Source organism: Protopterus annectens, chromosome 8.part0 (assembly GCF_019279795.1).
Source record: "Protopterus annectens isolate FY-2018-M chromosome 8.part0, PAN1.0, whole genome shotgun sequence".
Taxonomy (NCBI): Eukaryota; Metazoa; Chordata; order Ceratodontiformes; family Protopteridae; genus Protopterus; species Protopterus annectens.
Window position 1 is genome coordinate 971,916,978 of NC_056741.1, and position 26,898 is coordinate 971,943,875.

Below are 26,898 nucleotides of genomic sequence, written 5' to 3' on the forward strand. Positions count from 1 at the left end.
GGAGTTTGTGGTATGGAACATGGCATCCCAGTTTGCTTGGTTATGCTAAAAGTTTACTATGTACTTCAGGTGCTCCCCTTCCAGTATGTGTCATGTGGAATTACAGATATCTCCTCAATGCCATAGATTGAACAATGTATATGCAGTGCTGTCTGCAGGTGTTTAGTGTGTGCACAAATCTGCTTAGACCTCACCAGGCATTTTGGCCAGTGTGTATGATGTATACATTGAGTGATTCAGAACATTTCCACACTGAGCCCTTATATGCCTAATTATCACACACACGCACCCAAATTATCATGATATAAATGGAAGAGAAGGCTCTGGATTCCATCTCAGAATAAGCTATGGAGCAGTGGATTCATTTCAAGGCTCAACATTTGCCTCAAACAGAACACTTGCTTGACCTTTTAAAATATAGTTTCAACTTCTTTAGCTTAACTTATGAAACAAATTGACAATGGCAGCTGTTTCTTTAGTTAGCCACATATTAAGCTGTAGCAATAATTTCCAGAGTTTATAGAACAAAAGTGACCTGAGAGAAATACTTTTAACATAGGCAATTGTAAAAAAGGACTGTGAAGCCTAAATGGAATACACCCATCTGTGCTCCCTCAAATCACCATTGCAAATCTCTCAGCCTGGACATATAATACATGTATGTTAATAAAACTGACTGTTCTATACTGTATAAATCTGCCACATTTGCCAAACTGTTTCTTTTTAATGATGTTGAATTACATTGATATTATCTAGGAGAGATGCAATAGTATATCTGTTGTTTTGTGTGTGTGTGTGTGTGTGTGTGTGTGTGTGTGTGTGTGTGTGTGTGTGTGTGTGTGTGTGTGTGTGTGTGTGTGTGTGTGTGTGTGTGTGTGTGTGTGTGTGTGTGTGTGTCTCTGTATCTGTGTCTGTGTGTGTGTGTGTGTGTGTGTGTGTGTGTGTGTGTGTGTGTGTGTGTGTGTGTGTGTGTGTATGGCTGTGTCTGTGTGGAAGAAGGGTGGGGGAGGACAGGGGTTATTTGGTCATTACTGTTATGTGGCTGACAGTAGATGCACAGCCAGGTTAGAGATATAGGAATGGCAGACACATATACAGTATGGTGTATGTGCATGGGAGAGAACATTGTAAGAAGAGAATTTATGGGATCCTTCTGACAATAATGTTGATATCAGTGTTTTCAATATCTATGGATCAATGTCATTAAGACAGACAAAGACAAAAACATACCTAAAGTCTACAGATTAAAGTACAAGGAAGGCCAGGTTTTCAGACACATAAAAAAGGAGTTCACCCATGGCTTCCATTTCAATGGCTGACAGATCTCTGGTTAGGATACTGAACACCATACCTATAGTGATCATGCCTGGAAAGATCTGGTTGTGGATATAAATGTTTTCAATTGCCAGGACTGTTCATATGCAATGGTCTAAAGCAGGGCTGGCAATATTATTTATGCAGCACAGTAAAGAACTGCTCACTTGGCATAGGAAGGCAGGTAGGTCATTTGGTAGTGGCCAACAGTCAGGCCACCTCTAATGGAGACAGAGAAAATCCTGCTCTCTTTCATAAGCATTAACATCTGGTCCCACAGTGTGGTATTAGATATCAGGGAAGAATTTCACTGGGCCAAGAAAATATCCGCTGGGGATGCTCAAGGTATGTACATCTATTTTTCTGTATCACTACAGTTAGGCCAACCGCAACCATTTATCTTTGGTCTAGTTGTTAATTTTATCTTTTTGGGTTATATAAGAGCATTAAGGATTTACCACAATCATCTGTAAAAGTTATTATGTTTACCAACCTGTTTTTTGGATAACTACTGTTAAAAAAACCCCATTTAACAGTATAAGTCTTGTACTGGTCTTTTCTTACACATTTTATTGTACTTTAATGTGTTCACAGGTGATCCTTTATCCACCTACACCACTGTATAACTGCCATTGCCTGAGGTCAGAGTATTTTATGCATTTGTGGGTATTGGCAGGCATGAGCTGGTATACTTAGGGTTTATGGTGTGTAAGCCAGAGAAAGTGGAAAGACAGCCTACTGGGAACACAATCGGTCAGGGATGCAAGGCACTCTGTAATGCATACATATCAGGAACTTCTGATAGCTCCATTGGGCAGAGGGCACATACAGTGTGGTGAGTAGTGGGCTGGGTCTTGATGGATGCATGGTTACTTCCTTCCCACTGAAGTTGTGTCAGTGGCTATAACCCAGCATATGCTCTGGACCATATTGGCAGCACAGAGTAGTACCACCACAACATGACAGCATCGTTCAGGCTGATGCAGGGTGTGTGGGATATCCTCAATGAGGGAATATCCTGCATATGTTATTGTTCTGATATATGGGATCACCTAGTGGAATGTGGCTTTTCTTCTCTACTCACTATTGCCTGCAGGGTGTGAGGTTCAATTCATGTTGCCATCCTACCAGCACATTTGTGGATATTGATCATCATAGCTATTCACGAGGTAGACCATGCTCACATAGTGCTAGCCAATCCACTTCTACAGTTGATGCTGAGGTATTTACTCCCAGGACAGGACATCCCCAATGTTGAGGCAGTCATGGCAGTGACATGTATGGTGTCAGACATTAATCACAGTCACACACCATGGCAAAATCTTGCCAGGGCTGTGGTACAACCAGTGCTACTTCAAGTAGAGGCAGTATCCATTGGTAGGTGCATGAATAAGATGTTCAGCCCCCTGCCATGCATGCCCTGGATCTGTGAACTAGAATGACGTGCAGTGCTGAGCCTACTGCAGAGTCTGTGTCCCAGCAGACACACAGTCACAACGCCACCACCATCCACATTATATCATACACACACACACACACACACACACACACACACACACACACACACACACACACACACACACACACACACACACACACACACACACACACACACCATACCTTTCAACCTCTTAGTGCAAGAGATCTAAACAAAACCCCCAAAAGTGGGGGGACAAAGAACTAAAATAGGGACATGTTTTAAATATTGCTCATATAAACTTAGAATGTTGCTAGTATAACATGGTTTGTTTTAACATATATTTTCTTGAGGATTTGAAGTCTGAAACTCAAACATATGTCATTAGTCAGTGATTTCAATCCTCAGACCCCAGTGATTTGCCAGAAAACGACAAATGTGGACATTCTGCATAAATCTGATGATTTGAGAGGTATGGCACAAACACGCACACAAATTATCTGAAACTTAAGTCTTTGAAGCTCCTCTCCCCTGTTGTAGTTGTTGCTGGTGTTAATTCACTGATTTCTATTGCACACTCTTTTAAAATTATTTAATTGTTTAGCCGAACAGATTTAATATTTGCTTGATTCAGTGTGGTTTGTTTTTGCCCTAAAGCGTTCATATTTAAAAAAAATATATATACTCCAAATTTCTTTTCATTATTCTACTTCCTTAAACTGGTTTTCAATTATTATGTATGACAATGAATAAAATGTATCTTTTCATTAGCTAATTTAATTTTGTGAAGCACTTAGAGCATGTCTTACTAATGTTACCATAAGAAAGAAAGAATACCTCCCCTTAATTTTCATATATATAACTAAAGAACAAATGGCAATAAATATTTAAAATGTTTACATGAATGATTGAAGAAATATTGGGCACAAACATTTCAATACATTTTAAAAGTTATAGAAAATGCAAGGTTCTTGTACAAAAAGCAAATAAAATTATTGGAACTTCCAGTTTCAGCAGGGTGGATTAAATTTACCCCAAACATGATAAGATTAGAAACATTTTATAAGATCACAGTCAGTGAATACATATACATTTTTGTTGATAACAGTGTTGAGCTCAGTTCTCTGATGGGCAAGCATACTATGCTTATTTTGTTATTTCCAATACTTCAGTTTGCAGCTTGATTTCCTTCAGGGTTCACACAAATAATAAATAACATTTCTCACTGTTAGTCACACTTTTAGCTGCCCCTTCATCTTCCTTTTAAAGCTAGCGCCCAGATTTTTGACTAATTTGCTTAAATATTAAATGTTTGAAGATGTCTTTCCCAGTGAGTAGGAAAAGTACATACACATTCTTATATGTTAAACAGAACGAAACCGGATTGAACTCATTATCACATAGCAGTACTTTTTTCTTTTCATAAATATTTGAAAACTCTCCTCTTGTTAACTGCACTTTTCCCTTACAAGCTGGCATACTTTTGTCATGGAATCTGTATCACTGAACTGAAATTCTTTTCTTTTTTAACTCAGTATTCACTAGCCCATTAAAGATAACATTGTCATTAATGGCTCATTTTAGACACTACACATGCCTTTGTTATAGAAGATCATCTAAAAATTTTAATTTGGTATGATTAGTTATGCGGTGGATTTAAAGGTGTTCTAGTACTTCAGTAAAACTTCTGAAATGCAGTTGCAGCTGAAGCATTAGCAGCCGTAAAAGAATTCTGAATAAATGGCTTCTGAAGTATTATTTTCATTTGTCTAGATATATCTAGCTGGGTGAAATAAATCTCCTATAGAAAAAAGAAGAACTATGCCCTTAGGAAAATAATAAGCCCTAGAGAGATGTAAAAAGCGTATCTGTTGGTTTCTAAACCCTGGTAATTGCATTGCCAGTCATCAAAGATAAACATAAAGCTAAAGCTTACTTAAAACTCAGAAGTAAAATATTCAAAGAATCACTCTGTTTTCCTGGTGAATGTATCTTAAGGAATAAATACATGTGACAACATTCTAATATTACTCTTCTAAATAACCCTCACATTTTTTGTTCTTTTCAGCTTAGAAACACTACCAAAAATGTATTATGATGGATTCTAAAATTATTATAAACAAAATTGCAACATTTTATTAACCACATACCCTAATACTCTCAAATCTATTTCCAAAAATCTACCCTTGCAATAAACATGAAACAATAAACCCAATACCTCCAACATTACTACATAGCCCCCTCTTAATTCTAGCTTTCCAAAATGCCAGCCTCCATGAAATCAAAACATGCTAGGAACTAAATACAACAGACATATGCCAGACATTTTCATTAAATGCACAAGTCCTACTAATTGTCTTACAATATGAAGAATAACTACAAACTCCAGTCCAGTACAGTGTATAGCTACAACACCCTCAGCTCTCCATAAACTATTTAAAGGGCCAATCCATCAAATGCTTTCAAGTTAACGGTGAAAGCAGGTTATTGGCTATTCATCAAATCTTCAGATGTAGCAGGCATTACAGAATTTTAGATTACAAACACCATCTCAATTCCTTACAATTTAGTCCTAGAATACAGCTATATCCTTAACACTTGTCCAGAAAATGCCTTTGGGAGACAGATTTATTATCAGAATCATGGATACTCAATGATCTTGCTCCCAAAAGAATGAAAAATGAAATGTGCTAGGACAGTACAACAAATTTCACATTTTCAGTAGCCTACGTACTGTTAGAAAAATATATAATTGTAATATGCATGCTTAGTGCATTCGAGGTTTAAAAGGGTTAATACATTTATTCTGTTCACACTGCATGAATCTGCACAGCTATTAGAAACTTAACAAGAGACATTTAATTTCTGCTAATGTCATGAAAATAACAAGAGACGTTTCATTTCTGCTAATGTCATGAAACTTAAAGAGATATTTCATTTTTGCTTATGCCATTAGAAAATATGCAGCTGCTAGAAGCTTTGATAAAGAAAACAATAGATGCTTGAAAGTATAAACCATAGTCAGCATTTCTTGTACCAAAGCTAGAAATGTACCTTGAATCTAGACAAAATGTAACACACGTATTAGAACTGTACAATTGAAGAATTGAAAAGTTAAGGTGGGCTAAAATAAGCCCAAGGCCAGGTTGTTTTTCTCAAAATGTTTTTCAAGATGGCAAATAATCTGACCATGTCAGCAATAAGTCTGGTAACATTTTCTGTGAAACATACAGAAAGCTGTGTCCAACTACGTCAGCAATAGAATAGTAACATTTACTGTGTGACATGAAGAGAACTGTATAAGAATAACATACTGATCACCAAAGGGCCAGACAAATCCTGTACCTACATGCTTTGTCTCCTTGCTGCAAGTAATAAAGGGTGCCTTGCTTGAACCTAACGTGCATTGGTCTTTGAAGTTCTTTCCTTTGACAGATTGGTCCTTCGAGCCAGAGCCCTCTCTTCACCTCGGATCAGACGGCCAGGTGATTCAAACCGTACAGGGAAGAAACCAAATCGGTTCTTCTTATATGGAAAGTCCTCTGACTGAATTGTCATTCAAAAGAGGCCAGCCACTTTCTGATCTGTGACTGAAGGACGGGTCTCCACGAATCGGTGATCAATCACATAGGCTCATGTAAGGTGAATCTACTTTTTTCTGTCTTCTGTTTTAGATCAGGGACTAGATGTGTATTGTTTTTGTCAGATTGTATTTTTGCAAGGCAGGGACAAAAAAGATTACTGTCTTGTCATAGATCAGGAGAAACAGAATAAGTAGGCAGTCATTCTGAAGAGACTATAACAAAATCCGTGGTACCATGTTAAAATTTAAGAAAAGTTACGTAATGATCAAAGGGTAAAACAAAATGGGTAATAATTGCACAAAAAGACCCCAAAACCCGCCGTTAACAGAAGATGCAAAATATATGCAGTCGCAGCGCGCCGACAATATTAGATACTTTTCAAAATGGGTTAATAAATATGAATTTGACTGAAAATTAGAAAAATCCTCGCTTATCAAACTTATCAAACAGCTCAAAAATGATTCCAAGGGTCGGGTAAAAAAGCAACGTTGATTAGGAATTCCTCAGGCACACAGGTGGCTGGAGGAAGTAAACCATAGGGAACAAAAAAAAGATTCAAAAGCAATGTTTTTAGATAAGGAGGATAATAACTTAGGAATAGCATCAGCACCTCCGCCTCCCTTACCAGAATATGAAGCAAGTGAACAGATTAGTCCACCCCCACTATATCCTGTGGTCACTGAAGATAGAGATATTGTGAAATTAAAACTGACTAAAATTAGAGATCCCATCGGGACCAGGTCCCGAACAAAGGCAGGTAATTCAGAAGAAAGTATCGAGTTATGGCAAATAGTTAAGAATTCACAATCTATAGGTGAAGAAGAAGAAGAAATATGCCCGCTTATAGAAATACCCAATCCTCAGGCAGGTCAAGACAATCAGGACTCAACTATCTTAGTGTATAGACCTTGGACTCCTTAAGATATCCGGAAAGCCACTAAGGGAATTCCCCATCAAAGGTTAATTTTAGAAAATTCTCAGAAGATTTACAAGGAATGAGGTTGAGTTATAACCTAAATGGAGAAGAAATAGAAAAAGTAGTTAGACAAATTGTAGGGCCAGATTGGTACATGATTAGTGGGAAATGGAATCCCCGTGATGCTGCACAAAGACCTCTCCCGCATAGCAGTGCAGAATTAAACACCAGAGTAAAAGGTCTTACAGACCGCATCTCTGAAAAATGGAAACCTAGGGCAGACTGGACTTGCATTAATCAATGCATCCAACAAGAAGGTGAAACAATTGATCGGTATTATGCCAGATTGTTAGAATGTTTTAATAACCACTGTGGAATGCAGGTTCCTGAAGATCAAACACAAGATTCCCCATATGAACAGCAGTTAAAGAATGCATTTTTAAAAGGCAGTAGCATGCCTATAAGCAGTTTTATTACAAAACACATGGTAGACCATCATACAAGCAGGTTACAGTCATTACTTGAATATGCTAGGCATGCCAAAAGGCATTGTAATAGCAAAAAGAAAAAGAAAGCTCAAGTATTTTCTGTAGAAGATGGAGCAGAAGTTTATGTGGTACAGTCCGGAAAAAAGGGCAAGAAAAACACACAGGGAAACAAACAATCTGATCAACGATCAGAGGACTTTGAAGGGCGAAAGAAAAGGGGAGAATGTTTTCAATGTGGTAAAAAGGAACATTTGGCAAAGGATTGCAAGAAAAACAAGAAGGCAACCACGGAAGACAAGGAGGGTGAGGACTGACTATATGGTAGTCAAGAATCACTAGAAGGGGCTAGCAAAGAAAGGACAAATGAGAATGAGACAGAGGGAGTAGAGGAAGAGCAGGAAGTTAGTGACAATGAAGAAAATGAAATATTAGACCTAGCTTTATTGAGCTTGGAGCTCTATTTAGCAGACACAAAACCAGAAGTTACACTCTTGGTAGAAGGGAGGGAGGTCAAATTTTTGTGTGACTCAGGGGCATCACGAACCCTGATACACCCCTCCAAACTGTCAGAAAACACAGAGTCACCTGATTACATACTGGTCAAAGCAGCTAATGGACAGCTGTATCGGGAGCCTCTCTCCCGTAACATTGCAATAACTGATCCAGTTTCAGGATTGACACAAAGAAGCAAAATTGTAGTTTCTGCAAAGTGCCCAGTAAACCTCTTGGGCAGAGACCTCATGCAGCTATTTGGTATAGCAGTAGTCCCAACCATGCAGGGTATGGAAGCACAGTGACAAATTAACACCTTTGTAGTGCAATCGGAGTGTGAAATGTTTTATTGGTACAGCCAGGACTTGGTTATGACTGGTCCAGGGACTGTGACCAAAGAGTTAATGAACCTAGCCATCAGCAAGTTCCCCTCCATTGACATTGATAAGCAACATCTGTTGCACTGTACCCTGTATTATTGCAACACACCAGGACCTGATAAGGAATATGAGCAAGAATTATTTAAGAATCATGCATACAGATTGATATTGCGTAACCTGTACTGGAACACAGAAGGGAACAGTGCAGCCAGCTGTTTATTGCCCCAGGAGTTCTTTGCACTTTATAAGTCTAATTGATTACCACATGTTAGCTTAACCAAAAACAGAAATATAGAATGGGCAGACCTAGGAGAAAAAGTCACGAGATGGGAGAAACAGACAGAACTAGAACTGTCAGAACAAGGAATACAAGTACAAAAGTTGAATTGGATAACTCAGACCAACCCAGCTGTGCACTTGCAGTCTAGCGAGGACAGCTGATTGACACTCCTATTAAAGGAGGAAGAGAATGCCTTATGAGACATACCAGAGACTCTCTGGTCAACAGGGAAATCAGATGTAGGACTCATTCATACAGCGGGACCAGTTACTATCATGCCAAAGTCAGCATTCAGACCACAAAAAAGACAGTATCCCTTAAGAAAAGATGCAGAGGCAGGGATAAAGCCTATTATAGCAGCCTTACTTAAAGGAGGGATACTAGTTGAATCTCCCGATTCACCATGTAACACATCCTTATTTCCAGTTAAAAAGGCCAATGGAGAATGGTGTATGGTCCAGCCGTAAATGATGCAGTAATACCAATGGCATCCACGGTGCCAGATCCACACACCCTGTTGAATGATTTGAAACCTCAACAAAAGTATTTTTCTGTGGTAGACATCAGCAATGCATTCTCTGCAGCCAAATGTTACTTCAGCCATGTGTCCCCAACCATATTTGGTTGGGGAAACATGGCTGAAGTGACATTTAGCTGTAGAGAAACCCTGATAGCCAGTATTGGTTTGCATTTACATTTCAGGGAAAAGGTATACATATACATGACTACCACAGGGATATTGTGGCCCCCAAAGTCAACATGATATTCTCACAAGAAATGGCATCAGCAACAGGCTGGCCAGGGCATGTCAATGGCAATGACTGCCTGCCTAGAGAGCCGCCCTCTTTTTTTTTTTTCGACATACCACCCTGATAGCTATATTTTTGCATTTTACATTCAGGGGAAAGGAAAAGGTATATATATACGGTACTACACAGGGATATTGTGAAAGTCCAATGATATTCTCACAAGGGATTCACCCCACCAAGAGGAAGTCAGATTTTACTTTATGTTGATGACATCTTGCTGGCGGCCCCCACCCAACAGGATTGTAGAGAAGATACCATAGCACTTCTACGATTTTTAGCCACTGAGGGACATAAGGTAAATAAAAATAAACTGCAGCTTTGGAAAAAACAGGTCAAATACCTAAGATATGTAATATCCAAGGAAGGTAGAACGTTAGATGAGGACAGAAAAATAGCAATTTTGCAAGCACAAAAACCCACTACCAAGAAGGAAATGATGTCCTTCCTGGGTACAACTAATTTTTTCCGGAGCTGGATTCCAAACTATGCCTTGAAATCTGCACCTCTGACTGACCTTATATATAAGAAGCCTATGGCAGCGCAGGATTTGTTACAATGGACACCAGAGGCAGAATCTGCCTTCTGTAAACTAAAGCAGTTAATAGCATCCTCATTAGTTCTGGGATTGCCAAACTACCATAAACGTTTTTCCAAACTGTAGATTGTAAGCAGGGTTACATGACATCAGTGTTAACACAACAGCATGGGGATAAGCAATGCCCCATTGCTTACTACTCATCACAACTAGACCCAGTGGCACGGTCCTTACCCCACTGTGTACAAGCAGTAGTTGCAGCTGCAATGGCAGTACTGGCTTCAGCCTCAGTAGTCTTGTTCCACCCTCTCACTTTGAGAGTACCTCATGCAGTCACGATTATTTTACTACAAGAAAAGGTGGCATATCTTTCCCCTGCTAGGCATCTTTCCTGTATGACTATATTATTGAGCCAACTTCATATGACAATTGAACGATGCACAACTTTAAACCCTTCTACTCTGCTCCCAACCCCTGCAGATGGCACACTGCACTGCTGCCTGCAGGTAATTGAGCAAAAGACACTACCTAGAAAAGATCTCATGGATGTCCCCTTGGATGATGCTGAGGTGACATACTACGTGGATGGCTCATGCAAAAGGGGTCCTGCAGGACAAAACCTAGTAAGATATGCAGTAGTCTCTGATACTTGGACTATAGAAGCAAAACCTTTACCACACAACTTATCTGCACAGGCAGCAGAATTGATTGCCCTGACACGGGCATGTACCTTAGCAAAGGGTAAATGTGTAAACATTTTTACTGATAGCCAATACGCTTTTTCTACTGTACATGTTTTTGCACAACAGTGGAAAAACCGGGGAATGATAACATCTACTGGAAAACCTATAAATCATGCACAGTTTATTTTAGATCTTTTAGAATCTATTCAGTTACCTCAGAAAGTAGCCATTTGTAAATGCACAGCTCACACCAAGCAACAAGATAGGATTTCAAAAGGTAATGCGAGAGCTGATACAGCTGCAAAATAAGCAGCCACAGAAGTATTCCTTTTAAATGAGGAATTGCAACCCTCTGAAACTTTAGATTTAGATATGTTAAAAACAATGCAGACACTCACTATGCAAGCTGAAAAACAGCGATGGACAAAACGAGGAGAAATCCTCCAAAAGGGGCTGTACATCACTAGAGAGGGAAAACCGATACTACCCTCTAATTTGTTTCGCTATGCAGCATTGCTGTGCCATGGGCAGTGCCATGTCTCAACAGGGGGGATGGTACAGCTGGTGAACCAGGTGTTCACAACGTACGGATTTACAAACTACTCTAAAAAATTTTGTTTGATGTGTCAGATTTGTAACAAACGTCATGCACAGGGGGCGATAAAGCCCAAGCAAGGGAGTTTCCCCACAACACCATATCCGTTTCACACTATTTGTATGGATTTCATAGAATTGAACAAATGTGAAAATAACAAGTATTGTCTTGTCATTATAGATATGTTTTCCAGATGCTTGGAAGCCTTTCCAACCAAAAATCCAGATGCAGCTACGGTGGCAAAAGTACTTGTCAAGGAAATCATTCCTATGTTTGGTATTCCGGAAAGAATCTACAGTGACAATGGTACACACTTTGTAAATCAAACCATACACCAGTTGAGTAAGCATTTTGGTATTTCTTTAAAAAATCATTGTGCATACCATCCGCAATCTGCAGGGCTAGTTGAAAGGCATAATGGTATACTAAAAACAAATTGAGAAAATTAATAGCTGAGACAGGAAAAACTTGGTTGTACTGTTTACCCCTGGCACTGTTGAGCATGAGAACTGTCCCTACAGCAAAAGGATTGACTCCTTTTGAAAAACTATTTGGAAGGGCTTATTATACACCCCAGTGGAAACTTCTCATGTCATCAGATCAGGAAGCTGATTTTACACTAGCTGAATATATGAAAAAGTTGTTGAGTTCTAAACATCTGTTGCAGTCAAATTCTGTTTCAGATAGAAAACAAACTGAAGCATCAGAAGTGGCAGTGACGCCAGGAGGCTGGGTGTGGATCAAAGTTGTCAAGCGAAAAAACTGGGCATCGCCAAGGTGGGAAGGTCCCTACCAGGTGCTTATTTTGACACCCACTACAGTCAAGATAGCCGAATGAGCTTTGTGGATACACCTGATGCACTGCAAGCTGGTTAAGAACGTTGAGTTGGACAAAAATCTTACCTCTCTATTGGGGCCCTCAGCACAAAGTCTGGCTACAAAGGGGGGTCAGATCAATAGGACTGAGCCGTCTCAACCCCAGTGAAGAAACCATCGGTGCTGAAGGTCCTATTAGGGCAGAGAGTAAGAGCACATGTCCAAAGTAAAGATGATGGAATCCAGTAAGATCCAAATGCACCTACTTGGAAGAGCCGGAGAAAACAGAAATGCAGAACAACCGTTTCCACAAAAGTATTGCATAACCATCCTGTTGACTATACTAGTGACAATAATCTTTTTGTTGTGGCCATTCCTTTTCTCAGCCACACAAATTGAACTGAACAAGTGTGCAGAGTGGCACCCGAACTTTAACACTTACCAGGCAATCAAATATGAGCATGCTGAAACCTTCAATGTTTCGAATTGCTGAATTTGCACAGCTTTACCAACAGCATATGGGGGGTTACTGTTAACTTCAGTTCCCCTAGGAGCCAACAAGACCTGGGAAAACTTAATTCATGATACATCAGATGTCACATCACAAGATAAAGTAGCATTGCACTTGTCTGTTCGACAGAAGGGAACTGTGTGTTTTTATAAGAATGATACAGTCAAGGTGGGTTGGAGCAATTGCAATGTGACTGTTCCCTATAGATGCTACACTAAACCTGATAACATCAGACCCTATTGCAACACAAGCTATGACACATTTGTTGAACTGATGCATAGGACAACTGAAGAAGTAAAACATAATGCTGACCTCGATAAGCAACTGTCCATAATCGACAAAAAAATTTCATGCAGAGTCAGGGAATAGTAAAGTTACTACTAAAGTAGAAGATTGTTACTTTATATGCGGTAAAAAAAGCATATAAATGGCTACCTGAGAATTGGTCTGGCAGTTGTTTTTTGGGGTACCTGGTTCCAGCCATATGACACACAGCAGTTTTACCTCAAGGAAAATTTCGGAATGTTCGAGAAATCAAGAAGCCTGTCAATCCAGTGCGGCAAATCAATGCACGCTGGAAAAACCATCATGCTGTGGGCTCGGGGAACAATGGACTGTCACACATGGACTTGAGTGATACTGTTATATCGTGGGCAGGTGTACTGCCAGCATATGGAGCAATGAAATCAATCTGGGAACTGAGAAAATTGTCTAAGCTTCTCGAAATAATGAGCAATGCAACCATTTCTGTCCTAGAATTGGTGACTGATGAACTGACTGCCATGAGAACAGTGGTGCTTCAAAATCGCATGGCTCTTGACATCACCCTAGCGGCGAGAGGAGGTATGTGTGCTTTAATCCAGGAGGAGTGCTGTTCATATATTCCTGACCACAAACACGAGATAGACGACCATCTTGAGGTGATTCAGCAGGTGTCAGTTATGACCAAACCAGGACCAAATCCATTGACGGACCTTTTCCAGAAATTGCGGGTTGGGGCAGCATCCTGATGAACATTCTGATTGCCATCTGTGTAGGAATAATCCTACTGGTGGTATGTGTGTGCTGCTGCATCCCCTGCATAAAAAGACTGATTAAAAATTTTGTAGACATTTCAGTTTCAGAAACCTTATACCAAGATGCTGAACTTGAAGAATTGCTAAGAAACTGAAAATGCTTTCATGAGCTTAAACTGAATGACTCTCTTAAATGCAAATCCTGAGCAAGAAGAGGTTAGGTGAAGAAAAAAACTGTTTATACTTATCTTGAAAGTAGAATAAAAGTATTAAAAGGTGGACATTTTAGAAAAATATATAATAGTAATATGCATGCTTAGTGCATTCGAGGTTTAAAAGGATTAATACATTTATTCTGTTCACACTGCATGAATCTGCACAACTATTAGAAACTTAACAAGAGACATTTCATTTCTGCTAATGTCATGGAACTTAACAAAGAGATATTTAATTTCTGCTTATGCCATTAGAAAATATACAGCTGCTAGAAGCTTTGATAAAGAAAACAATAGATGCTTGAAAGTATAAACCATAGTCAGCATTACTTGTACCAAAGCTAGAAATGTACCTTGAATCTAGACAAAATGTAACATGTATTAGAACTGTACAATTGAAGAATTGAAAAGTTAAGGTGGGCTAAAATAAGCCCAAGGCCAGGTTGTTTTTCTCAAAATGTTTTTGCAAGACGGCAAATAATCTGACCATGTCAGCAATAAGTCTGGTAACATTTTCTGTGAAACATACAGAAAACTGTGTCCAACTACGTCAGCAATAGAATAGTAACATTTACTGTGTGACATGAAGAGAACTGTATAAGAATAACATACTGATCACCAAAGGGCCAGTCAAATCCTGTACCTACATGCTTTGTCTCCTTGCTGCAAGTAATAAAGGATGCCTTGCTTGAACCTAAAGTGCATTGGTGAAAATTGATGTACAAGGTTAAAAGAGGATATAGGATCAACTGCTGAACTGATCACAGTTCAAGTGGTCAAAAAACCCAGACTTATTACTCACAAAACAACTAAAAAAATCAACCCTCTCACAATCATTACAACCTTAGACCACTTCAGACACTTACACAAATTCACGTCTGTCTATGCAAATACCCTGACAAAAAACAATCCCACTCAAATTTCACCTCTGCTCCATAGACTAATTACCCATTTTCATAATAATGTCACTAAAACAAATGCTAATATTCTTCTTCTCCCTTCTAAACTTCCAGAAAAAGATATACTTCCAGTCATCATCATCATCATCATCAACTCGCTTTTTACCATTTTTTTACATGAGGTCAGGGTGTCGTGTCAACTGTTGCAATTTCTCTTGATTTAATGCCACCCGCTTACCTTCTTTGACAGTCATGCCTGACTGTCACAAGTCTTCTGTCACCCAATCCATCCACCTCTTTAATGGACACCCTCATCTCCTCTTGCTTTTTTCCTGTTTCTACCAAATCTTCTTCAGCAGATTGCATTCTGCTTTTCTGCACAGTGCCCAAACCACCATAAGCTGTTCTCTTTGAACTTCTCAGTTGGAGCTACTTTGGATTTTGATCTGATGTGCATATTTAATTAATCACACAGTTTGCATTCTATCACCCATCGCAGGCACTTCATCTCCATCATTTTTATTCTCCTCAGTTGCTTTGTCTTTACTGTCCAGGTTTCTGTATCATACAGTATAATAGTCACACCACTATTTTGTACACCTAACTTTTCAACTTCTTTGGTATTATTCTGTCATACCCTAGCCCTAACACTCTGATTCTAACTTTGACCTCCATATTCAGACTTCTCTTCTCCTCATCCAACCTTCCCAGATACTTGAAGTTGTTAAACTGTTCCAATAATTTCCTTTCTATCTCAATTCTCATCTTCTTCTGATTTCTCCAATATACTTCCATTACAGCTGTCTAATTTCTGCTCAGTTTTATCCCATGCACTTTCAATTCTTCATTCCATTCCCTTATCCTATGTTGAAGTTCTTGCACAGAGTGTGTTTGCAATGCTACATTGTCTGCATACAGCAACTTTGTTGATCTGTCCCCTGCAACCTCTTTGCTGATGTTTGCTGATTTAATCCATCACCAGTATGTACAGTAGTGGGATCAGAGCTGAACCCTGATATACAACCACTCCCACTGGAAATCCTTTTGTGAGAATGAGCACTGTTTCTGCTTGAGTCATTGAGACCTTGTACATAGCCTGCATTAATTCTACCAATGTTTCTAGGACTTTGAACCACCACAGGACTCCACAATTCAGCTTCAAGGAACTTTGTCAAATGCTTTCTCCAAGTTTTGGAATGTCCAGATGGATTCTTTCCTCACATCTAGCTTCTTCTCAACTATCTGTCTCACCATAACCATTGGGCTGGTTATGTTACATCCTGATCTGAATACAAACTGCTCATCTCCCATATTATTTTCTACTACTCTGCATAAGCACAACCACCCTCTCCAGAACTTCTTTGCAGTGTGACAGGAGGTTGATGCCTCTGCACTGCCAACAGCTGTGGATGTCCCCTTTCTTCTTGTACATTGACATTACTATACTTATTTTCCAGTCATCTGGGATCTGCCTTTCTGTCTTTTCATGCTGCTATGAGTACAGTCAGGAGCCACTTATCCCCTAACTCACTCAACATCTTTATCATATCTGCTATGATCCCATCAAAGTCTGCTGCTTTCCATGACTTCCTTTTCCTTAGTGCTGTTCCTACTTCTTCTAGGGTGGGCTCCTTCTCTTCTTTCATTGCTCGCTGTGTCTGGAGCAGTACAGCTTCTGTGGGGTTTTCTTCATTCAGAAGCTGCTGGAAGCATTCCTTCCATCTGCCTTTGTTGTCCTGTGGGCTGGTGAGCAGGTTGTTGTTGGCATCCCTTATGAAGGATATCTGCTTATCTTCTTTATCTTTTTCTTTGCCGGCAACCTGAGATAGTTTCTCTGTGCCATCTTATGAGTCACTTTCTAGGAGCTGGTACAGTGCCTCTGATGCATTGTCCTTTACTACTGGATCACTTCTCTTAGCCTATCTATAAGCCAATCAGTATTCCTTCCTAGCCTGGTCTGCCTTTCCTATCACACATTTTTCCTGCATTGCTTTCTCTTTTGATGACTTCATGGATTTCTGTATTCCACCACCAGAATTCCTTATGTACCTTATTTCCATACCTGGATCAGCAACATACCTGTCCTGTAGTCCTCACACATGCTGTTTTGAGGGGCTGTCATTCTTCTTCAACTCCACATATTTCCTCATCTTTCTGAGGTGCTATAGCCCTGACTAATTCCTTGAATTCTTGTGCTTTCTTTCCAGTCAAGTCTTCAACCTAGTCTTTGTTGACCTTAGAGTCCTCTCTGACCACTGCTTGCAGCTGATTGCAGCAGAGTGGTTTATGCTGTGGGCTGACTGTTTCACTGAGGTGACTTTGCAATCACTTATTATTCTATCCCCAATGCCCTTTCCTTGCTAGAAGGAAGTCTACCTGATTTGCATGTTGGCCACACTAATATGTAATCTTATGACTGTCTCTTAACGTGCATTGGCTGCAATCAAGCTATTTACTAGACAGACATCTAGAATGACCTCTCCTTCTTTATTTAGTCCTCATATCCTGTTCTGGCTGCCCCAATATGTGCATTCAGTTCACCCATTATCAGCACCAATTCATGTTGTTTTGCTTTATTTAATAGGTTCTGCAGCTGCTGTTGCACTGTTTTCTGCACTATTACAACCTTGCTGTGGGGCATAGGCTGATTATGATTATGAATAGAGCCCTATCATTAGGCTGGAGTCTGATTGCCATGAGTCTGTCACTAATTCTGCTTGCATCCATCACTTCCTTCTGAAGCCTCTCCCTCATCACAATTCCCACACCATTTTTAGTTCATCCTCCTCCTGTTCCTGTGTAGAAGACTCTGGACCTCAAGCCAAGTGGTTATGTTGCCATGCCCTTCCATCTTATCTACTAAATATATAAGATGCCCAGCCTCCTCCGTACCAGTATTTCAATCACTTTCAAGCTGAGTCCTGTCAGTGAACCTACAGTGAATGTAGCAATTCTTAGTTCATGTTTGGCAGGTTGATTGGTTTTATGTCAAGCTTTCATTCAACAGACATATCAGAAGTAAAGCAAGCTGGGCAACTGGACACTGTCTTGCCAGTAACTTATTTGACCCAGGGCTGCTGGGCTTTTTAAAGAACACAAAATGGCCAATAGAGGCACATGCATCCCTCCCACTGTTAACATGGATCCCTGGTGTAGGTCAGAGTAGGCTGTATCCTCAACCCACTTATCACTGACAAATACACATGCCCATTTGACAACATTAGTCAACACGGCCAAATCACCTAGAGCCAATGTTTACACTATCAAGTTGCTAGCCCTGCCATGGCACAGCCTGTTATCCATGTTCTCCTGCCTTGAGGATACTGTGCACCACAGTTGATACCCAAGGCAGTTGGTATTCTTTCCTTTATGGGGCACCATCTAAAGTTTATGCTGCTATCCACTGTTCCATTCCTTGGTGAGTTTGTGGTGGAAACACTCATTGTGTTTTTGATAGGTAGGATGAACACCAAAGAGACTCAGAGAGAACACACACTTCATATAGGCATTGGCCTGAGGTCAGGATCAAACGTTGTACCTTTTGTATGGGAGACAAATATGTTAATCATTATGTCAACTGAATCTCAGTCTATACTTCTAAATTATCACTGCAATCAATAATATATTCAAGTGAATGGACAACAAAAGAACTTATAGCTCTGCTTAAGTTCAAAGATGAATCTTGGATCCACCACCAATTGAATACTGCTGTTAACCTCAATTAAATGGAAGCTGCTATGAGACATAGCAAAAAAGAAATTAGACACCAAAAAATGCTTCTCTTAAAGCAAACAGTCCTTTTTCACCCATACAAAAAAATCTTCTGAAAGGACTTCGATAATGCAATATGTAATACCTCCAATAAGTCTCTTTGAAGGTCTATGCCTATTGCCACCATTTTCTGAATTCTCTAGACTGTAGGCTACTCACACTTTCATATCATCAGACAACCAGTGTCTCAGCAACTGCAGACCTCATACAATTTTCACCCTACAAATTCCAAAAGAAGCACAAAATAAAACTGAAATGTATAAATTCTCTGGCCAAATGTTTAACCACAAGTCTTTCTGCTCAAATGTCCCATATAAATGAAGAAAATATGATATAATTGAATTTCTCCTCTAAATCAGTATTTTATGAATAACTCAAAACATATTTGTACACATACAGAAAACAATAATTATATGGACCACCTCAAAACTACACCACTTAATTCTATATCCAGATTTATTACAAGCTTCCCTACTCCTAGTGTTAGGAAAGATCTTATAAGAAAACTTTAATGCAGTACCTTGTCAGAACCTTAAAATATAGCACACTATCCAGACACTACAATGTGTTCTGAACCAGAAGATACACAAAACAGTCTTATACACAATAACAGATAATGTTCTGCAAAGAAGGTCCTTCCCACCTCAAGATACCATCTTTATAAACCTTACAAAAACTTTCACTTTTCCTCTTTTAACAGTTTTTCAATATCTTTACTGTCCACTGCAGGTTTCTGTTTGGAGTAACTGAAATGTTTGTTGTTTATTCTTAAATTTAATTAGACTCTCTCCTCCCCAGTTAAATTTAAAAAAGAGGGTCAGTTTTTGTGAAAGTTCAATTTGAACTCCTTATCAGCAAACTTCCATCTGATCTTCCAGAATTTAAAATAATCTTTTAAAATCATAACAAGGTTATCTAACACTCCTCACTTTCCCTCTTAGCTTTCAACATCCAGCTTGAAGCTGACCTTTAAAACCATTTCTGATTGGTTTCTTGATAACAGCCTACTATTCAAGTGAAATTAAACTAAGATGATGAACATGGGGCCTATACAAATACTTAAAGTAATCTGTACCCACCAGAGATCATTCAACTTGTATGGAACTCATCAACAAATCAAACATCATTATAAATATATGAGTATTTAGATGAAAAAAAAACTAAGAATAAAACCATACAACACATACTTTGGTCCTAAAATCTTTTATAGGTCTTCTGAAGCAGGATACACCATAAGTAAAGGTACATTTCACTCTAAGGTTTAGTCTAGTCTACTGCTTATTGCTTCTGCTATCCTGAAGAAGCAAAATGACATTTTTTTCAGTCTGTCTCTAAAAATAGTTGATTTAAAGCTGTAGAGCTGTAGACAATTTATAAAACTAAAATGGCTTTGAGTTAAAAATAAAGGACAACATTCTTGCTTGAATCATTGATATTATAGTTGTAAAGCCTGAAGCTTTTCATGTCAGTCTACTCTACTGGCAGAAAGTCAATACCAATTTTTTCTCAATTAAATTTTAGCTCTAATTTGATTTACAAAGTCAAAAGTAACTACTCATTCCTTTTCCACCCCATTCTCTCAAACCTCTTTACTTTGCCCTTTACTTACCCATCATTAATTTAGACTATCTGAAATTCTGCTCTTTACTTACCCATCATTAATTTAACTATCTGAAATTCTGCTCTTTACTTACCCATCATTAATTTAGACTACCTGAAAATCCACCTTTCTACTTACTTGCACTACTTTGTGAGACTTGAGTTCCCAACATCCATCTCTCTGTAATCACTTTTCCACAAATCACAGACCTTGCCATCCTCGCTAGCTTTCTCCCCCTTTCCCTACAGTTATTTCCCACTCATTCCATTCACCTTCATCTTTCCAGCATATTCCATTCTCCACAGTCCTTCTACTATAAGAACCTCCATTCTCTCCTTTATCTTCCAGTCTACACATCTACTTCTATGAATATCAAAGGCAAACTCATCAACCTTCCTCTACTGTCTTCTGATATATACCCCTTCTTATGTCTTAATTCATTTCACACTCCCCTGTAACTGACAGGCAATATAAATAAATGCATCAGTCACCTGCTTTCTACTTCTCAAGCAATTTGCACTGCCACTCCATTCCACATCCTTAATTTCTCTGGCATATAATACCATCTGCATAGCAGGCACTTCAGCAAATTATATATGGTTATCACTGCCTTCAGAAAATACTGTAATCTTTCTTAATCCATCCCACAAATTCTCACTCCAAAATTTGTTTTACCTTGTACAACTCTCTTGTAAATTATACAGGCCCTTTTCTTGTTGAACATTACAAAATCCTTGTATATTAACCATACTCTAACTTCCTAATAAAATGCCAGAAAAATGTTTTGTGCATATTCTTTGCTTCGTTCACCTTTCCAATTCCTAACTTTCTGTTTTTCATTTTTTTTACCTCTTTGTTTGTCAGTTGTTTTTCATTTAAGGTTTTATTACTTCTATTTCCTTATATTTTGATTGTTTCATTTTAAGCATTTTTGTTCTTTTGGAGTTTTAAAAGGTCTTGGCTAGGGTCAATTAGAAAAGTTAGAAAATAATTCCTTTGCAGACAATGAATAACATCAAGTTAATTAGTGGGAGGAGGTGAGAAAAGTACAGTTTTGTACCTACCATAAATGTAGATGTTCGAGTGCTCATACAGCTGCAGTCATTACAGATGGGTTATCCTGCCGTCAGGCGGGTCATCGGTCGGCCGAATTCCAAAGCCTAGGTCGTCGCTTCTTCCCTGATGTCAGTGCGTCAGGGGTATAAAAGAGGCAGCCAATGCCATTTTTTTTCAGTTTTTCTTGCCCCAGATGTCAGGTGCCCCCAGAAGGAAGGCAAAACATAATATTATGCAAACATGCAATGTAGATAAATCAAAAAACAGTAGTTGCAAGCAAATGCACCATAAAAGAATACCCCAAATAGGTTATATGATAAAGGTGTTTGTCATAAGGCCTGTCCTAAGAGGGGATGGAGGGATGGTAACCTGGACTGCAGCTGTATGAGCACTCGAACATCTACATTTATGGTAGGTACAAAACTGTACTATGTTCATCGTGCATACAGCTGCAGTCATTACAGATGGGTAGAATCCCAAAGCTAAGTAAGGGTGGTAGGCACTAAGTGGAACTAGGAGGGGCTAGGATGCCCTGCAGGACTGCTGTGGCAAAGCCCGCTCTAGATTTTGAGTATAGTGGAAGGTGGTAGTGCTTGGAGAAAGTGTGCACTGAACTCCAAGTAGCTGCTTCCAAAATGTCCTTGGTAGGGACCCCCCTGAGGAAATCTGAAGAGGTAGCTGTAGCCCTGGTGGAGTGGGATCTGATGTATACAGGCACAGATTTTCCATGAAATGAATAACAAAAGCATATGCAGTGGGCTATCCATTTTGAAATTGTCTGTTTGGAAATAGCCTTTCCTTGAGCACCTGTAGCATAGGACACAAAGAGTTGCTCAGATTTCCTGAATGACTTTGTTCTGTCCAAGTAATAATGAAGCTGTCTGTGAATGTCCAAGGAATGTAGTAGTCTCTCCCCTTTGTTCTGTGGATTTGGATAGAAGGTAGGTAAATGAATAGTCTGATTCAAAGCTACACTGGATACCACCTTTGGCATGAAGGTAGGGTTGGTTCGTAAGGAAACTCTGTCCTGATGGAAAATGATGAATGGTTTTACAGCCACGAGGGCCTGTAGCTCTGAAACCCTGTATGCTCAGCCAGAAGGAAGGCTGTTTTCCACGACAAGTATTGTAGCTCTGTTGAAGAAGCAGGCTCAAAGGGAGGCAGGGTCAGCTTTTCCAATACAAAGTTGAGGTCCCAAGCTGGGACTGGTGGTTTCCGTGGGGGTTTTATATTTTTTGCCCCTTTGAGGAACTGCCTTAATAGAGGATGTGAGAATAAAGGCGGATCTGTATTGTATTGTGCAGAAATGGCTGAAGCGTGGATCTTGATGGAGGAGAAGGAAAGGCCACTGTTTAACATCTCAGCTAGGTACTGTAAAATTTGAGGTATATTTATTACCCAAGGATTCTGGCCCTTTTCTTGATTCCAGGAACAAAATCGTTTCCATTTGGCGGAGTAGGCTTTTCTAGTAGAGGGTCTTCTGGCCTCCAAGATGACATCCTGCACCTCCTTGGAGAGGAGAGTCTGTTGGGAAATTAAGGTATTCTCCATGCAGCTAGATTTAGGGTTTTGAGCTGGCTGTGAAGGGTTTTGTAGTTGTGCTGGGTCAACAGAAGAGGAACTAGAGGTAGGATCCATGGTGGTGAGTGCGTCAGACTCTTTAGGAGAGGATACCAGTGCTGTCATGTCCAGTCTGGAGCAATGAGAATCATTTGTGGCCTCTCTGCTCTGGCTTTTAATAGAACTTTGGTCAGTAGAGGAAGAGGCGGGAAGGCATAGACTGTCAATGTTGTCCAATTGAAAGAGAGAGCGTCCACTTTTCAGGCCTGTGGATGATAGGTCCTTGAAAAGAATTTTTCCAACTGGTAATTTCTGTGGGTAGCAAATAGATCTATGTCTGGCTGTCCCCATGCCTGAGTTATCTTTGAGAAGACTTGAGGATGCAACTTCCATTCGTGTGGGTCTGTCATATTTCTGCTTAAGTTGTCTGCCAGTGTGTTTTCCTTCCCTGGCAGGAATTGTGCCTGTAGTTGAATTTGTAATTCCATTGCTGTGTTCCACAGGGTCATGGCTTGCCTGCACAGGGGGTATGAATGAGTTCCCCCCTGTTTGTTTATGTACCACATGACTGAGGTGTTGTCTGTCCTTATCAATAGCTGGCCTGGATGGAGTAGGTCTTTGAAGGTCATAAGAGCATTTTGCATGGCTAGCATCTCCTTTTGGTTGATGTGTAGGTGCTTCTCTTTTTGGGACCATTTTCCCTGAATGCACTGATCTGCCATGTGTGCTCCCCAGGCGTAGTCTGAGGCGTCCGTTGTGATGATTTGAGTTGCTTGAGGTAAACAGAAAGGGAGACCTGTGTTTCTTTGGCATGCTTGAGCCCACCACAAAAATTCCTTTTGAAGGCATGGAATGAGTGGTATAATTGTTTCCAAGCTGTGGCTGTGTTGAGACCATAAGTTTTTTAGGTACCATTGTAGTTTCCTCATATGCAGCTTTGCACATGGTATTAGTAGGATGCAAGATGCCATGTATCCCAGAGCCTGCAGGACTTTCCTTGCAGTTAGTCTGGTGAAAGTTGCCATTTTGTTGAAGTATTGAGACAGTTGCCCTTGTTTGTCTGGCGTGAGGTAGGCCATCTGGGTGGTTGTATTTAAGCTGGCACCCAGGAAAATTATCTGTTGAGAAGGTATTAGTTTTGATTTCTTTTTATTCACTGTGTATCCCAGGTAGTTTAACAGTTTTATTACAAACGCCAGATGCTGCAACAGAATGTCCTTGCTGTCCGCTTGGATCAGGCAGTCGTCCAGATATGGGTAGATTTGTATTCCTTGTTGTCTGCAGAAGGCAATTACTGATGCCAGGCATTTCGTAAACACTCTGGGCGCAGTAGATAAGCCAAAGGGCAATGCAGAGAATTGGCAATGGGTTGAACCTGAAAGAAATCTGAGGTATCTTCTGCAATCTTGTCTGATAGAGACATGCAGGTATGCCTCCTTGAGGTCCAACGTTACCAGCCAAGACTCCTTGCCCAGCATGGGAAGAAGCTGCTGTAATGCGAGCATCTTGAGTTTTGGCACCTGTAGATATGTGTTTAGGATGGATAGGTCTAAGATGGGTCTCCAATCTTTGTCCTTCCTTGGTACCAGAAATAGTCTGGAATAAAAACCTTGACCTTGTTCTTTTGCAGGTACCTCTTGAATTGCTTTCATATCCATGAGAGCAGAAATTTGTCTTTGTGCCTCTGCCCATTGATTTTGTGGCAGGTTTGGCAAGCCTCTCATTTTTTGGAAGGGTGTGAAAGTGGAACCTGTAGCCTCTGTCTATAATGTCCAGAATCCATTTGTCTTTTGTAACAATGTGCCAGTTTTTTGAAAATAATGCCAGTTTTCCGCCCAAAGGTGCTGCCATTATAGCTTTGTTTGGCAGGCATAGGGGGAAGTCATTGTGTCTGTTTTCTAAATTACTGTGATCTATCTTCTCCACCTCTTGGGGTTGGTGCTTGCCACTGTCTAGCTCTGTAAGATCCTTAAGGTTGTCCTCTACCCCTTGGGTGTCTGTATCTGCCCCTTTGAGGTCTGTCCGTGGCTGGAAAGGACCACTTTTTTGAAGGCCAGTTTCCGCTGAAGCGTGGAGGTTGCACCTGCAAGAAATCTTTCACTGTTTTCATAGATTTCGCTTTTTCCTCCATTTTCTTTAGTACATCCTCAGCTTTAACACCAAACAATACATCTTTTTGAAGTGGTGCATCTAATAACTTTGCTTTGACATGATCTGGTAAGGTTTGCTCTTTGAGCCAAGCATGCCTATGTATGACAGACCCCGTGACAGCAGCTCTACATGAGGCCTCTAAAGCATCAAAACCGCACTGCAAGGTATGTTTACCCACTTGCTCTGCTCCATGCAACAAATCCTGCAACTCTTTCAAATCTGGTTGTTCTGTTTGTGTCATTTTGCTTTTCAGCTGAGATAACAAAAACTGTTGGTACTTTAACATATGAAATTAACAGTTTAATGCCCTCATGGTTAAAGTGGCAGATGTATAAACCTTTTTCCCCCACCTTTCTAATGCTCTGGAATCTCTCTCTGAAGGTAAAGGATTTTTAGCAGTAGAGGCCTTTATTCCCTTGGGACCCTGTGAAATTGTTTCTGGGTCAGTAGTATGGTTTTTATAAAGGAACTGGTGAGAATCAGGAACCCGGTAATACCTGTCTGGTTTAACAGGGGCTGGAGGTAAAGAATCTGGATTAAGACTGTCTTCTGCGTACACATCATCCAAAATATCTAAAACAGGAGGGATAGCCAGGGGCCTATGCTGGGGGAGCAGTAGAAATTCCCTGAGCCTTTTCTTGGAATCTGAGTAATCTTGGCCTTCCCAGTGGAAGTGCTCCCTCAATGTATGCAGGGTTTCCCCAAAAGAGTAGTCCTCAGGGGGGGGAGACTGAGGGAATAGACTCCTCAGCATCAGAGTCTTCAAAAGGGGAATAGGCATAATCCTGGTCCTCAGAATGGTATGAGGTAATAGAAGCCTGGTCTGAGGAAGAGTAGTCTTCCTCCAGTCTGGGTCTTTTGTCAGAGGGGGGTTGAGAACCCTGATGAGAGTTATCAAATCCTCAGCCATTTTAAGCATCTGTTTTTTAGGCATGGGGCCTTGAGAGGAGGTCTGAGGACCCTGTTTTTTAGTTTTCATGGCAGCTTTAGATTTAGTGAAGGATTTAATAGAGAAGGTGGTAGGCCAGAAGACCCCTTCAGAAATGACAGGCCTCACTAAATTTTCAGTTTCCCCGCCAAGAGTGGCGTCGGTATCTGCAGTGGGAATGGAGACCGAGGAGCCTGCGACCTCGGGTACTGAAGTCACCAGTAAAATAGTTTCATCGGTAGTCAGGGGCTGCGTAGGCACCTCGCTGAGAACCGGAGAACCGGTAGTCGGCCTAAGCGTGGTCTCAGTACTCGGTGCAGACCTCGGATGTCGGTCCTTGTCTTTGCGTCTTTTGCTTAAAACTGGCGTCGGTGTATCCGACGACATGATATAATAAAATTTTTTGCCAAAATAATGAAGGGCGAACTCCGCCCGGCGCTTAATAGTGCGCTCGTTGAACCTAGCACAAAAATGGCAGGCCGAGACGTCGTGGTCTGGCCCTAAGCAAGGTATACAGAAAGAGTGAAAATCCTTATGCAGTATTTGCTTCCCACAAGAAATGCAATTATTAACATTGTCTGACATCGGTCTGAGGCAAGAAAAGTTTCCCCAACGGGGTACTTAGCTTTAAAGAAGACTTCAGCTGAAATACTTTCGTAATTCTCAGGAGCTGGCCGACCGGCACTTGCGAACTGCTTCTGCTTCGGGCACCGCACGGCAAGAAAGACTGAAGAAAATGGCATCGGCTGCCTCTTTTATACCCCTGATGCACTGATGTCAGGGAAGAAGCGACGACAACCGACGCCGGACCTAGACTTTGGAATTTGGCCGACGGGGACCCGCCTGACGGCAGGATAACCCATCTGTAATGACTGCAGCTGT